The sequence below is a fragment of the Anabrus simplex genome, chromosome 10 (assembly GCF_040414725.1).
Source record: "Anabrus simplex isolate iqAnaSimp1 chromosome 10, ASM4041472v1, whole genome shotgun sequence".
Lineage (NCBI taxonomy): Eukaryota > Metazoa > Arthropoda > Insecta > Orthoptera > Tettigoniidae > Anabrus > Anabrus simplex.
Genome location: NC_090274.1, coordinates 100,795,725 through 100,811,536, shown reverse-complemented (window position 1 = coordinate 100,811,536; position 15,812 = coordinate 100,795,725).

The following is a 15,812-nucleotide window of genomic DNA, read 5'->3' as shown; positions in this document are numbered from 1 at the left end:
TCATAAAGAGGGCAGCACAGTGCTCTGTGGATTAAAGACGGCGGATGACAGCTGACGAAATTGCCCGCATGATAGCAGCACAGTGCTCTATTGATTAAAGATGGTGGATGACAGCTGTCAAAAAAGCACGTGGCTTCGTTTACTAAACAAGAGCACATAGAATTTTTCAAATTGCCGCCACCACATTTCAAAGGTATCTAGCTAAAGGTGGCAGCACGGTGCTCTCTTGACTAAAGATGGCGGATGACAGCTAACAGAACTTTTCAAATTGTTCGCTACTACATGTCATAAAGAGGGCAGCACGGTGCTCTCTAGATTAAAGATGGCGGATGACAGCTGACGAAATTGCCCGCATGATAGCAGCACAGTGCTCTATTGATTAAAGATGGTGGATGACAGCTGTCAAAAAGCACGTGGCTTTGTTTCCAAACAAGAGCACATAGAATTTTTCAAATTGCCGCCACCACATTTCAAAGGTAACTAGCTAAAGAGTGCAGCATTGACGTTTGTGATGCAAGATGGCGGATGACAGCTGTCAGAAAAAAGCACGTGAGTTTGTTTCCAAACAAGAGCACGTGGAATTTGCCACCACCACAAAGAGGGCAGCACGGTGCTCTCTTGATTAAAGATGGCTGTTGTCACGTGGAATTGCCTGCCACCACAGGTATCTAGCTGAAGAGGGCAGCACGGTGCTCTATGGATTAAAGAAGGCGGATGGCAGCTGTCAAAAAAGCACGTGGATTTGTTTACCGATACAAACCTCACGCTAGTGAGGTTAAGTTGGTAGCACTAAGGTTTAGGCCCGCCAAGATGGCAGCACTGCCGATGACAGGTGACGAATTTGCAGCTACTGCGATAAAGAGGGCAGCACGGTGCTCTGTAGTTTAAAGATGGCGGATGACAGCTGTCAAAAAAAGCACGTGGCTGTCAAAAAAACACGTGGATTTGTTTATCTAGCGCTAGTTAGGTTAATTTGGTACGACTGAGGTTTAGGCCCGTCAAGATGGCAGTACTGAGGTTAGCGATGCGTTGGTGTCTGTCAAAAAGCACGTGGCTGTCAAAAAACACGTGGCTTTTTTTACCGATTCAAATCTCGCGCTTGTGAGGTTAAGTTGGTACCACTGAGGTTTAGGCCCGTCAAGATGGCAGCAGTGAGGTTAGCAATGCGTTGTTGTCGATGACAGCTGTCAAAAAGCACGTGGCTTTGTTTACAAATTCAAATTTCCCGCGGGAGGCGGAGGAGGCCTCTGGGAAGGCCCCTCGGGAGGCGGAGGCGGAGGAGGCCTCTGGGAGGGACCCCGTGAGGCGGAGGCGGCCTCTGGGACGGCCTAGCGTGAGGCGGAGGCGGAGGGGCCCCTGGGAGCCCGGAGAAGGAGGCGGCGGCAGAACTGTCCTATTATACTACTCACTGGTGCAAAGTTTAGAGAGGGTTTGTCGAAAGCTTAGAGCATTGTAATCGCAGAGTGTGAACAGCACCATTTCATCCACCTTGCGATGCAAGGCCAGCATCATTGTAAAAGGGTTTAAGAAGTATCGTCATACAGTGGCATACGATCAGAACACGAACTCTGCGTGATGCTGCTAACATGGATGCTAAGAATTTTAAATCTCTTGATGAGTGGAAAAGATGATGGGAAGCAGCAACGGATGTACGCCTTCATACCTTCTTCTCAGGTCCCGAACTTCCAAGTGGATCCCCCCTACCACGCAAGACCTGGACTGCTCTGAATATAATCAGAACAGGACATGGCCGGTGCAGAGTTGTTCTTCATAAGTGGAAAAAGCTACCTAATATAGACTGTGACTGCAGAGCTCCACACCAGACTGTTCATCATATCGTCAGGGAATGTAAGATTCGAGCGTATTACGGTGATGAAGATGACTTCCTGCTGGTATCTCCAGAAGCTGTACGTTGGATTGAAAAACTTGATATTCAATTGTGAAGTACAAATTAATTTGTTCTCAGCTGTAAATATGTATGTATATTACTGATATTGTCTGTATAAGCCATACGCTAAATAATAATAGAACACGATATCAGAATTCTGCTTGGCTGTTGCGGTTAGCATTAAACTCCAATACAACCGTGGATAAAAGTTAGTATTTATGACGGAAATCCTTAAAACGAAAGGGACCGGCAATAGGTTAAAACCACATTCGGAACATATCCCATTCCCGTGATAAGCACTGTAATGGTTTATTGTAGAGGTCACTCCTCACTGTACCGGACTACTCGCTACTAACACATGAGTAGCACTATAATGGTTGGTCACTCCTCACTGTACCGGACTACTCGCTACTAACACATGAGTAGCACTATAATGGTTGGTCACTCCTCACTGTACCGGACTACTCGCTAGTTGTTCAACGTTCACTAACACATGGAAGGTTTTCGGCAATGGGGAGATGGAAAAGTACTAGAATTGGAAACGGATGGCCGTGGCTTTAATTAAGGTATAGCCTGGAGTGAAAATGGGAAAACACGGAAACCAACTTTAGGACTGCCGGCGGTTTGACTCGAAAACACTATCTCCCGAATGCAAGCTCATAGCACCCCTTGTGTGTAGGGGTGGTAGAATAACAACCCCGGTATCCCCTGCCGCTTGTAATTGCCGACTGAATTGTACCCCACTTGATATTCACTTGGGAGCGTGGGTTGGCAACCACAGGGCCCTTAGCTGAGTCCAGGTATTGCTTTCAATTATTTGTGCGAGGCTCCTCTTTCATCTATTCCATCCGACCTCCGTTGGTCTACTCTTGTACTGTTCCTTCCACGACGGTTTGCGAATACTAAGGGAGTCTTTCACTTTCATGCTTTTCGTCACATTTGCCCCTTAGGGGAGATGTTCACAAAATATGATTCGAAAACACATTTTTCAAATAAATTATTTTATCACAGCACAGAGTCTCATCAACATATTCCCAATGTTCCATGGCGAAAAATGTACCTAAGTACCATAAAACATCAAAAAATCACGTACGTGCGTTTCTGCCACGCCCACCAGTCAAAGAGTAGTTGCCTCCTTGTAAGGCTTATTCCCATTTCTTGCAGGTACTTACAATAACTGTTATTTCTTTGTACTGTTCTTGTAGCAAGACTGGGGCAATGGTCTAGAAGGCTGTGTGTTTGTCCTTACGTGATTTGTTATTGTTGAGACTGTTTCCATGTAAACATCAAGCAAAATACATAATGTCCTTTCCTATCTGTGCATTTGTTAATCAGCTATGGGATGATCCTCTCGGAATTTTAAGAAAGTTACGAAGTCTCAAATAGGTAATATAACGTCAAAAAACAAGACGCGTTTCCCAATAACGTGTGTCTTTGCTGGAGACAATGCTGGAAATATCGTTCTCCCAGTGAAAACCACACCACCAAATGCTTCCTGTCAGAAACTGAAACTTGGACTGTTTGAAGAGCGTGTGAAATGTGACATAGGCCTAAATAGTGGTTTCTCTCTGCTGCTATAAATATTGTATGTTGTTGTACACAGAGTGGAAGTCCGAGTATACATCTTATTGATTATGTAAAGCGAATAGGTCTTGCTTGTAATCTCCAAACAGTGTGCGATATCTGCAAGGTCTGCTAACTGAAATATGAAGTAAACGTTCGATTTGTGTATGGAATGAGACGTATTGGAGTAGGGAGAGAGGGTGCAAACTTATTTTGTGTCATTATGAATATGCCACCACCTCCTGCAAGATTCACTGCTCTAAATACTGTCATTTGGAAGGGTCTCAGTGTTGTTTGTGAGATGAGTATGAGCTAAACAGGCTGTGACACACAATGAGAATAGTGTACCTACTGATTTGTGTGCACCTCGTGATGGCACATGGATGAAGTGGGGCCATCAGACCCTTCATGGTGTATCGACGGTAGTTTCTGTGGACACAGGCGAAATGTTGGACGTAGAAGTAGTTGGTAATGACGAGCAAGAGGAAATCGAGTGGTGTAACAAACATGAAGAGGCCTGTGGTAAAATCCTTAGTGGTTCAAGTGGCGGTATGGAGGCTGCGCGAATGAAACCAATATTTAGTTGTTCTGTCCAAAACTACGTTGTTCGGTATGTAAAGTATCTCGGAGATGGAGACTCCAGTGTTTACAAGGCAGTGTGTGAAACCCAAGAGTATGGAGCTGACTGTATAGTTTAAAAACTGGAATGCATAGGATATATCCAGCAAAGGATGGGAAGTAGGCTGAGGAAGGTGGTAGCTGTTTCGAAAGGAAGATGGAATAAATGACATTCAATACTATTAAGGTATGGCAATCAGGAACAACATACAGGATGTGAAAGCAATGCAGAAATTTGTGTGAGCTATTTACTTCCACTTGCTGTCAACAGATGAGCACCCAATACATGGTTTGTGTCTGGAAACCTGGTGCAAATATACAAAAAAGCACATATCAATGAAGAACCATTTGAGCATTAAAATAAACTTCATGCAGCCGTGATGAATGAAATAAAGCCTACTTTTAGAGTCTTTAGACACCCAGACTTTCTGAAGAAATGTTTACATGGAAAGACGCAGAATCCAAATGGGAGTCTGAACAGTCTCATTTAGAAAAGGTGCCTAAAATCCACATTTGTATCAGCAAAGGTTGTACAGATTCCAGATTTTGGTACAGTAGTAGATTCAAATAATGGTAATTCTGCAAGCATTGACACAATTCGTAATCTCGGTTTCTCTCAGGTGAATTCACTTTGAGGATTTTAAAAGACATTGGTGACAAACGTGTTGCTGCTGCAGATGCATCAATGGAAACAATGTCTAGACTTGCTCAATACATGAGGGAATCAAAGAAAAAGAAACCACTACTTGAAAAAAAGAGACCCAGAATACGCATGTGGTGAATTTTAGTGAAGAACTCCAAGTGTGATATGTGTCCAACTTTAAGGATTTTTCTGGGAACGTGATATTTTCACATTCCTGCACATTTTTCTCAGAAACTATCAGAGATTATAAAACAAATTTTGTGCAGATGCACATGTAAGTTCATTGAAAGTTTTGGTGGAAGGATATTTTGATAAATTAAGGGGTAACTATGGTTCAGCCCTGAAAATATCGTTAAAATTGGCCCAAAATTTATGGAAATTTTAAATAAGTTGACTTTTAAACTCCTTTACTTCATGCCCCTTCCACCGGTTTCTTTGTACATACATTGACTACGACTGCACTGAATTTCAGATGTCTATCGCCAGCGGTGTAAGAGAAAAAGGTACCGGTACAAAACATTCTTTCAAAGCTTTCAATTTAATTTATTATAACTATTTTAAATAATAAGTGATGGCACTGAATACATTTGGTAGGATTCCTTATCGTATACTGCCCTCACATGCTACGTTTCAGTTTTCTAGGTTTAATAATAGTCATAATATTAAAAACTGCAGCAGTGTAATTTTGCCTTTATCTCCCATTTAAGGCAGACAACTTCAGTTTTCGAGGCGTCGGACACCTTCCGTTAGTTCCCTTTGATTAGTGTTGAGAGGTTTACTTTCTCCAAAAACTACCACCACCACCAAGCTTACAAATGCGTGACCTTAACAGCAAGGTCACCTCGCTCGGTACTGGGTTTACTAGGTGAAAGGTAACCTAAAAATCGTCCATTATGAACTGTAGCCAAATTTTAATTATGAATGCGACTGACACCCACAATAAACACTTTATGAACTGCACAAACAGCTGTAAAATACTGTTTTTACTATGCTTGGTGCACATTTGACAGAAATAGGCCTACATCAAACCACTGCCAAAGCGCAAGACATGGAGAGTGACACACAGCCTTCAGGACCATTATGGAGAAAACAAAGAAAGAACTTGAATATCAAACTTCAGTCAATCACTTACCAACAGCAGATTGAAACAAAAAATATCTCATGGACAAAAGGTAAACAGGTAGGCTAACAAGAAATAATCATTTATGATAAGTTGGAAAGAGGGAACATACAACTCAACTCAAACAACTCATACAACTGAAAACATGGCTGCCCTTGATGAAAATATCTCCGTGAGCGATGACGTCAGGCATACAGCGCCTCTGTGTTGCTCTAGCTCGTTGGCTGTTTACAAATAGAGGATTCTGGGGGTGCTTAGTGTATTCACAGACGCTGCACCAGCCGTACCGTCGCTCGCTGGCACAAGTTAAACGTAGAGAAGAAATACCAAAAATACACAAAGTCAAATAAAAATTAATAAAACAACACGATACTCACCGCAAGTGGGTGAGATGGGAGCACAAAGATCCGAAGATAAATTAAAAATATTGGGCACAGTAGAAAATAGTTGAAATACCTCGAAAGGAAAGATATAAGTATTTCTTTGTAATAAAGTAATTATTTAATTAGTAAAACAAGTGAATTAAAGTACACTAATGTAAAATATGTCCTCCAGATTAAAAGTCAAATAACTAATTAAAATCAATTAATAAATAAAAACTTAGCAACGACTACATAAGTGAAAGAAGTGAACTGAAGTACATTAATGGGAAAGTTGCCCTCTAAGTTAAAATGCAAATAACTAATTAAAATCAAGTAATTAATAAACTAAAAACTTAACGAGGACTGCATTAGTGAAACAAGTGAACTAAAGGACATTAATGGAAAAGCCGTTCTCTAAATTAAAATGCAAAAACTAACTAAAATCACCAAATTAATAAATTAAAGACTTAATGAGGACCGCCTTTAGAAAAATAGGATTTAACAGGACCAATTTTGATTCTTAAAATTAGTAGTAAATCTTTGGTAAAATAAAAGAAACGTATTTTCTACTTTACAGTTCACCTCGACGTTACATTTAATTCGAAGATTTCAGCACTTTTCTTTTTCCTTTTTGCTTATACCAGAACCATGCAAATAGCGATCACATAGGTCAGTTCCCAAACTCACGTTTCAGAAAAGTAAAAATAACTTAATACGTATAACCTGTCCCAAGACAGAAAAATGTGACCAAGGAATGGAAGGAAAATCAAACAAGTAACATTAAAGAAGGGATCACATTCAAATATCCACGATGAAGCAAGATCAATACAGGTCAAGTCATCTAGGTCACACCCACTCGAATCAACAAAGTCACTGTCACCAACACTGCAGTTACCACAGAAACGACAACATGCCCATAAAGGCCAGAAATGACCAATCATGAAAGCAGAAATAAGAATGGGGTAGACCCTGAGAAGGAAAGGAGTACAACAAGAAGTTAAATGCATAAAACAAACAAATGAAATTAAACAAGTAGGAAAAGAATAGCTCCGAATCCAAATCCCAAACTGAGATTCCGAATTCCAGGCGAAATCTCACGTGATCTCTACATCTTCAATAAATTAAACCCATGATGTTGCTCAATACCATTAATGTTTAAATAATTTTCAGGTATCGTATTCCCAATTACGCAATTAATAAATATTACTACTACTACTACTACTACTACTACTACTACTACTACTACTACTAATAATAATAATAATAATAATAATAATAATAATATATTATTACCAAGGTGTATGTAGTAATATTTCCAGCATACGATTTAAAATCAAAACTCCTTAGGAGGTATTAACTACATTAATCATAATAAACCGTTTTACATTTTAGTTACAGAGAGAACGAAGGCTACAATTTCTTCCTTGAGATCCTAAAGATGCAAACAGTTCAGAGGAGAAAACAAATATCCAGAAGTTGTATTTGACCAGTCCCAGAAGGAAGAATAAAATTGGAATAACGGTGAACTTACATGATGTTTTCAGATTAGTAGCAACGCCTTGGCATCTCTAACGTAATACCCACCCAGGTGAGATGAATTCAGTAAGAATAAAATAAAAGGAGGACACCTTCCAACTAACCAGTAAGTAAATGGTTCTGAGGGTATAAAACGCTCGCACAAACGGATTTTATCCCGGGGTCATAATGTAGACTGAAGCCAGACACTTATGTGCCCACCAAACACATCTCACACGCATCATGGCTGATCATCCACTCAACTCGGCAGGGTAGCCCACACCAAGCAGGACCTCTCCAAGCCTGCCCAAGCGTACTAATTGATTGGAAAGAAAGCGAGAACGAGGTTTGGCTCGCTCCAAAGGTGGCACAACACTGGACCCAAAAATATTACCCGTGGTGAGTTAATTGAATACAAAAGACATTAAAGATAAACCATACATCCTAGGGCGGAGAGGATAAAAATAAAAATTTAGCGACATGAAGTCGCACAAAAGGTAGTAGTTGAATACAAAACGGAAATAAATTCCCATAGACACCAATTTCTACAGCGATATTGCTAGTCCGAAAATATAGTGGTAGGGGCCTAAAACCACGTCACCAATGTGACAAGGCCTGCCGACTGAATGCTAAAAGGCTTAACAACATATAATTAATTTAGTTTATTTTCGGGGTTGAACCGTGTTGTTGTTGTCTGTACACCACGCACAGTTTGCCGATGTTTCGAACTCATTGCAGTATTCTTTGTCAAGGCGACTGCGAGACTGATAACTGGACAAAGAAGACTGCAATGTATTCGAAACGTCGGCAAACTGTAAGTGATGTACAGACAACAACAATACGGTTCAACCCGGAAAATAAACTAAATAATTCTTCACACCGTTGAGGCTACACCCCTAATATATAATTAAGATATATGTATGGCTGTAAAAGAGTGTAAAATTTACTTTGCACAGGAATACCCTTGAAGCAAATTTCAGTTATACAAACGATATACCTGACTTAGCAGATGTCATGGGTCTCCTCTGGCCGTGAGTCGACAAGTCCCTGGTAGTCCTCTGGATGCAGCTGACAACAAATCGTTTGCAGAGCGGCCGCCAATGCTGGTGTGTTCGTGGGAGCAGAATCCTTCCAGGACATCCCAGATATGCTCGATACGGGCTCCTGGGCTGCCATGGCAGTCGTTGGACCTCCGCTGCATTTTCCTGGAACCATTCCCGGGCGACGTGGGAGCGATGTGGTGGCGCGTTATCATCTTGAAACACCGCAGAACCGTCTGGGCGCTGGAAGGCCAAAAATGGGTGGAGAAGGTCTCCGAGCAGCTCAACATACCGCGTACCATTCAAAGTCTCTTCCAGAACAACTATGGGGCCCATTCCATACCAAGAAAATGCACCCCAGACCAGAACAGAGACACCAGCGCCCTGGACCACACCTTCAAGGCAGGCGGGATCCATCGCTTCATGTGGTCTGCGCCATACACGGTGCCTCCCATCGGCATGGTGCAGTTGACATCGTGATTCGTCCAACCATATCACGTTACTCCATTGTTCCAGTGTCCATCCCTGGTGACTGGCGACAAATGCGCGTCGTTGTGCCCGATGACGTTGGATTAACAGTGGCATCCGTGTGCGGCGCCGGCTCCGACACCCCATAGAACCCATGTTCCTACGTATTGTCCTCTGGGAGACGTGTCTAGCACAGCCTGTGTTGAATTGAGCCGTGATTTGTTGCACGGTTGCCCGTCTGTTACTATTGACAATGCGTGTAAGATGTCGCTGGTCACGGTCATCGCTGGTGGCTGGACGGTCGGTCGGTCGGTCGTTCGTCCTTTTTGAACGGTGACACCCGCACTCAACATTTAACGATGCACCCTGGACACGGTTGATCGTGTGAAGCCGAATTCCCGCACCACTTCCGAAATCGCACTTCCCATCCGTCGGGCACCGACCACTATACCCCGTTCGAACGGTGTCAGCTCACGACGACGACGTTCCATGTAACACCTGTCACATGCACAGCCACGGTTCACAAGGTCTCCTATACAACTGCTGCTGGCAGAGGGGGCGTATTGTGCGCAGGCAACTCGCCTGCGCATCTGTGCTCCGCTATCCAATGACATTTGCTCAGTCAGTGGACACATCACACTTCTTTAGCATTCCTTATCAAGACTTAACCGTTACAAAACACTTCATTTGAGCCATCGCTCACTAATGACAGTTACTTTCAACTGTCACGAGGGAAGCTGAAAACCGACAACGCTGAGAAAACATTTAGCTGTTACCAGTTGCTTTCAAGGAGATAATTATCACATATCAGTCACTCAGCTCATGGAATGGGAATGGCGGTGAACATGGCATGTCACAAACGATATCATCACTCTGATACACGACATACCAAATGGTTGCTCACTTAGAGGCATTTGTCAATTCTTGGTGTATAAGTTAGTTTTTCACGTGTATTGGTGTTATTTAAATTATCTGTGGCATTAGTGACGGGATTTCTGTTAATTTCTTCGAATTGTCTCGAGTCCTGAAGTGCAGACATACGGTATAGTTTAACTTTTCCTTGACATTGATCATGCACTTGGAAGATAATCATCTACAAAGCCGCGCTCCTAAGAGAAGAGTAATACAAAACAATACGGCATCAGCTAGTTGGCAAGAATAGCGCTGTGTCAGGATACATTCACATGTAGTGCTGCATTTCTAGACCATGAGAACATCAAAAGGAGAATTTTATTACGCTTTCAACAAGAAGGACAATGAATTAGGGCTTGTCAAGGAATGCAAGTAGCGTTAGTACTGTGTCATGATGTATAAACGAAGTGCCTTTTCCGCTTTGCCGTAAATTCTTCGTAGGTCACAGGTGTCTTACGAACCATATTAGTAAGTCACATATTGATGTACATAGAGAAAATCCTGAGCCAACCCACATCATGAAGGATAATCGACACGGCTCCTCGAGATGTGTACGTATTAACAGTCCGGAACTGAAAAAAATTGCCACTATATAAAAAGGGTCCGCTCCTTATTGTTAAAAATCAGGTGTCCCTGTTCTGCGCCGTGTGTATAGAGGTGCTCGCTCAACCGTAGCCGACGCCTTGCGTGAAGTTGTTCGCCGTGTGGTGGATACCAACGATACTAGTACCTGGAATGATCTTCTGTTTCCTTTTGCTGCTCTCCGTGTTCCTCAGCTATCAGATGAGGTGACCAACATTACGTCGTGGGTTGAACTGAGAGTTCGATGTTGGAATAAGGTCCACCGAGATGCCATACCCTGTTCTTCTTTACATGATCGGAAGTCTCACTCTTCTCTCAGTTCAGTCAACGTCAAGAGCGTGGAGAACAAACTTTCCGACGGTGACGTTCGGGGAGCAGTTCTGTTGCTTATTTCTGATTACACTGTCACTGCGTCTGTATTGGAAGACCTTCGTGAGAATCTACCTACCAACTTAGGTCCAGTCGTTCTTCCAGATCCTCCGAAGATATCAACTTTTGTTCCTGAAGTGACAACCATCTCTACTTTTACTTCTGGATCAGTTGGTGGACTGGATTGCCTTCGTCCGTTGGCCCTGAAATACCTTCTCCAATGTTAATAGCATGATTGTAAGAAGCAACTCAAAAGATCTTCTCGAGGTCTACTTGACCTGATTTCTGACAAAGTCCCTTTCGAGGTTCTTCCACTATTTTTTGGTTCCTCACTCACTGCTTCGAAGAAGAAATGTGGTGGCATTCGCTCTACTGCTGTCGGTACAGCTTGTGGTCTACTAACTGGGAAAATCTTACGTTACAGAATCCGTATACCTGCTATGGACTTCTTATCTCCCCACCAATTTGGAGTGTGAGTTGCCAATGGAGCTGAATCTGCTGTCCATGACGCATATATCTATTACTCGTCTCCTCATCAGTGTCCGAAAGCTTTCGTTAACTTAGACTTTCGTAATGCTTTCAACGAGTTCCATCGTGATGCTATGTTGTTTCCTTCCACCTGACAACTGACAAGTGACTTTTCCTTGATGAAGAAATTATACTTTCTCAATGTGCAGTTCAACAAAGTGACCCACTCGATCCTGCTCTTTCGCAGTTACTCTTCAGTCGATTGTCAACTCCATTAATACCGAGTTAAACATTTCGTATTTGGATGAAGGTACCATTGCTGATGAACCTGACTTTGTCCTTTATCTCTAGAGAACATTCGCACATATGCTTCAAACATTGGTCTACTCTTAAATTTTCTATGAGCGAAGTGGGTTTTCTTGGCGTTCATTGGGAAAAAGCTGGGATACTGTACGAGAAGCTTAATGCTTCTGCCCAGGAATTCGTCTTTTAACAACATCCAATACTTTTCCAGTTGGTGCAGCGCTATCACCTGGAGCTCTGTGCAGAATATTGGCTGAAAGGACGACGAAACTTAAGTCGTATATATCACGTCTTTCCATGGCTTCGTCACATTAAGCCTTCTTCTTGCTCTGCGCTTCGTTCTACATCACGTGATTGATGTACTTCCTGCGTTGTTCTCCGTCTTGGCGTGAGACCCCAATATTGGAGGAATTCGATTTTGTGTTAAAAACCGGCCGCGAAACCTTCCTCAAGTGCTCCCTGAGTGGAAATACCTGGTTACCGTCTTTCCTTACTCTTCGTTCTGAAGGCCTCGGCATTCGTCATGCTGCGGTTAGGGCAATTGCGTCATTTTAGCTTCTTTCCACGTTTCTGTTCGTCTTGTCGAGACTCGTCTTCTACCTGGTGGATGCCTGGACCCTGATGGTGCCCTACAAGAGAGGGCATCTTGGTGGTCAAGCTTGGACGGCTTAATTCCCCCTGATATTGGCAAAAGCAGTAATCAGGCCGCTTGGGATGCTGCTCCTATAAGTCAACCCCACTCCTTTCAGCAGCAGCCAACCAACAGTCTTCAAGACAAAGACTTTCCCCTCGCTGCTTCTCCTGAATCTGCTGCATTGCTCCAAGCATTACCGTCGCCTTCTCTTGGTCTTCATCTTTCCAATGAGAGTTTCCGAATCGCTGTGGGTTTACGTTTGGGAGCAGCCTCTGCAAACCTCACCGTTGCTCAGCTTTTGTGCCTATGTTGATCGACGTGGCCTCCATGGCCTTTCCTATTTGAAAAGTAAAGGCAGACTCATACGCCTCTCCACTATCAACGATGTCCTCTTGCGCGCTCTGATTTCAGCAGACGTTCCTCCTATGCGAGACCACACTAGCTGCTGCCGTTCAGACAGTAAAAGGCCAGACGGAGTGACACTTGCGCCATGGGAAAGGGGTAAATATCTCTTGTGGGGTTTTACCTGTGCCGACACATTCGCCCAGTCCAATCTTCCGCTTTCATCACTGACTGCTGGAGGTGTACCCGCGAATAGGAAATATGCTAAAAGAAGAAAATATAGCGATTTGCTGGACAAATTCTTTTTAGTAACCGTAGCCATTGAAACGAATGACACTTGGGGTACGAGGGTTTCAATTTTATCAAAGAGATAGTCAATGTAATGCTCATATTTCAGGCGATGAGCGATCAACTGCTGATCTTATTCAGCGAAAAATCATAGCTCTAATGCGTCGTAACGTCACATCCATTCTTGAGACATTACCACCTTGTAAAGAGCTGGATGAAGTTTTTCTTCCTTAATCCATGACTTTGTATTTTATGATATTCAGGGTATATTAGATTAGTATTTTAATAAGTATTTAAAAACACAAAGTACATTTCTTTAAAAAATTCATCTGATTTGACATTTTTACAACTGGAAGAGTGGTATACTGTACCAATGGTTGTTTAGGATGAGAGATTATCTATAATGAGGTGAATCTGATTCACTACTGAACCACTTTCTTCTACCCAAATTCTTCTCATGAAAATCAACTGTAAAATGCATCCAAATTCCTGGAATGAATATCTGACTATTTCAGAATAGGCATTCCTAGTTAAAAATACCATTTCACATTTATTCAAAAATCTTACAGGGATATGACAATATTTTGGAACCGCATCACGAGTCATATTGGTGGAAATTTACGATGCAGGAAAATTTGAGTCCGTTGACAAGTAGGCCTAAAATCTTATACTTTGCAGGGAAAAGAATACACTTCATTATCAGCTCACCATTGGAACTGTCTCTGGAAGTGAGTGAATAACATGTACATAACCTCTTCTATGATAACCTAGGGGTACAGAGCTTGATAGGCACATATTCAGCCTTCTCATCACCACATTCCTCTCACTTAATTTGTTCAGAGAGGATGATTACATAGTTGAAATTCCTCTTAAAACAAAAATCACCACCGCAAACACACGACTTTCTAATATAGAATCAAGCAATTTCGCCCACCAGTAATGGATATACACTTCAAGATCACTAATAACAAAATACAAGTATATCCCCGTTTCCACTACCTTGTATTGTTATCAGTCCCGTATACAGCATTACTTGAGGCTTGCAGCAGCATTTATAGGAAAAATATAGTCAGTAATAACTGTATCTAAGGCAAAATAGGGCATACATTCGAATATATATTTTGTGGTTATACTGTAATACTCATTGTTATATTGCACTGAAATATACAATATGAACGACGAAACTAAAATTAAAAGTAAACTTACACAAAATTTTTGTTTATCATTTATACCTTGGTAACCTGAAGAAGATATATCTCTTATGTAGCCTAAATAAGTCGTAAAAAGTACCCAGAAACCAGTGCCCAATTAACCAACCCTATGTCCGCCGATAACTAGTACTAAGTGTAGGGATGCGTTTGCTGTCACACCCTCTACCGGCACTGCGGTGTACTTCTTCTTACTTACAAACTTAGTTCAATTCATCACGCGCATATGTGTGCCACAACTTTCAGTCTCCAATCTAAATAATAGTAACAGGCAGGATAATGAGGAAGGTACATTTGCAGTTTTGTTAAAAAGTCAAGGGATTTAAGGTGAGCCAGGCAAAGTTTTTCAGACAATATAGTGTAGGTCTTCTGAGCTAGAGTTGAAGGGCTACTTCCTTCTACAGTCTGCTGGAGGCCAAATCGACCAGTCTCGTTTATTAGATTTTTATTCAGGGTAAAGAACTGAGGGAAGAAATTTTGGAGTTATGTTAGATCAACGAACGTTGGTAGACGTGTTTATACATCTGAAAAATGAAGTTGATTCAAATTCCCCGCAAATCGCATTAGCGTGGCCCTAGTAGCGGCCATATTACTTTGCACATCAGGTTTGGTTTACAGGCTGTACTCTGCAAGAGCGTTAGTTACCTGTGAGATTGGACAGAGTGACTATGAGTGGTTCAAGAATGCCCTCTACAGCGACGAAGAGGACAGTATGTACATCTCACTGCGGTACTAGGGCTACTTGAAGGTGGATTTTCCTTCCGCGCTATTGCAGAATGACTAGGCAGGAATGTCTCCACCGTGCATGCGTGCTGGCAGCATTGGTCACGAGAAGGTACTCTCGCAAGGAGGCCGGTCTCCGGATGTCCCCGTGGCACCACCGAGACGGCGTATGGCTGTTGTGAAGCGGACTGTGTCTGCAGCAGCAATTCCAGCTGTAGTTGGCACCTCAGTAACGCCGCCGCTCTGCGGTGTTCGTTTCACTTACCCCACAGTAGTAGTCTTCAAGACAAAGCCCGTCTCCTAGCTGCGAATTGGCCGTGTGAAACATTCAGTGGCAAGTTTTTATCCCAACATCCAAGATGAAAAGAGCGAGTGTTCATTTTATCCATTCTCACGAAACCGCTGATGTTCTTTCCTCCTACATCTGACTACATTTCCACAAGTGCACAATAATAGAAATAATAGAAAACGAGTAGAACGTGGTGCCTACAGGGAAAGAAGCAGGATCAAGGTGGACAAGCTCTCCATGTCTTGATAAACAAGCTGAATAACCGATTGCGTTTATAGAATGAAATCTCTTGCGAGACGTCATTGGGGGGTTTGGAGTGGACGTCCGCTGTGTTTTCCGATTAAAGCCAGTTCTGTCTCGGTGCCAGGGATGGCGATGTGTTGGTTATAAGGAGGCCAGGTGAGCGCCTGCACTCCACCTGTCTGTGGCTTCGACACACTGAACTTTCACCGGGAGTTCTGGTCTGGGGAGCGGTAT